This window comes from Arachis duranensis, chromosome 5 (genome assembly GCF_000817695.3).
Source record: "Arachis duranensis cultivar V14167 chromosome 5, aradu.V14167.gnm2.J7QH, whole genome shotgun sequence".
In the NCBI taxonomy this organism is placed as follows: Eukaryota; Viridiplantae; Streptophyta; class Magnoliopsida; order Fabales; family Fabaceae; genus Arachis; species Arachis duranensis.
Genome location: NC_029776.3, coordinates 46701868 through 46703231, shown reverse-complemented (window position 1 = coordinate 46703231; position 1364 = coordinate 46701868).

Here is a 1364-nt window from a genome sequence, read left to right as displayed (position 1 = left end):
AATAGGATAAATAATCCCAGCCTCTAGTAACTTAGTGACCTCTTTCTGCACTACCTCCTTCATGGCTGGATTTAGTCGCCTCTGTGGTTGAACCACTGGCTTGGCATTATCTTCCAATAGGATCTTGTGCATACATCTTGCTGGGCTAATGCCCTTAAGATCACTTATGGACCCCCAAGAGCTGTCTTATGTGTCTTTAGCACTTGAACTAGTGCTTCCTCTTCCTGTGAGTTTAAAGCAGAGCTTATGATCACTGGAAAAATGTCACCTTCTCCCAGGAATGCATACTTTAGGGATGGTGGTAGTGGTTTGAGCTCAGGTTTGAGGGGCTTATCCTCTTCCTGAGGAATTTTCAGAGGTTCTTTTATTTCCTCTGGTTCCTCCTGATCAGGCTGAACATCCTTGAAGATATCCTCTAGCTCTGATTCAAGACTCTCAGTCATATTGATCTCTTCCACCAAAGAGTCAATAATATCAGCGCTCATGCAGTCATTTGATGTGCCTAGATGCTGCATAGCTTTGACAGCATTCAACTTGAACTCATCCTCATTGACTCTCAGGGTCACTTCCCCTTTCTGTACATCAATAAGAGTTCGTCCAGTTGCTAGGAAAGGTCTTCCTAGGATGAGAGTTGCACTCTTGTGCTCCTCCATTTCCAGTACTACAAAGTCAATGGGAAAGGTAAATGGCCTAACCTTGACAATCATGTCCTCAATTATGCCTGATGGATATTTAATGAAGCCATCAGCAAGTTGGAGACATATCCGGGTTGGTTTGACTTCTTCAGTCAAACCAAACTTTCTGATAGTGGATGTAGGTATTAAGTTGATACTTGCTCCAAGGTCACATAGAGCTGTCTTGGTGCAAGCACCTTCTAATATGCATGGTATCATAAAGCTTCCTGGATCTTAAAGCTTCTCTGGTAAGCTTTTCAGGATGACTGCACTGTATTCTTCAGTGAGAAACACCTTTTCAGTTTCTCTCCAATCCTTCTTATAACTTAAGATCTCTTTCATGAACTTAGCATAAGAAGGTATTTGCACAAGTGCCTCTGCAAACGAAATCTTTATTTCAAGAGTCCTTAGATAGTCTGCAAAGCGGGCAAATTGTTTATCCTGTTCCGCTTGGCAGAGTTTCTGAGGATAAGGCATCTTGGCTTTATATTTTTCAACCTTAGTTGCTGCAGGTTTATTCCCTACAGAGGTGGTTGGAGAAGCCTTTTTAGAGGGGTTACTATCAGCACTCTCAGGTGTCTGATTCCTCATTGGCGTTTAAATGTCAGGACTGGGTGTAGGATGGGCGTTTAACGCCAGCTTTCCACCCTTTTCTGGCGTTTGAACGCCAGAACTGGGCAAGGAATGGGC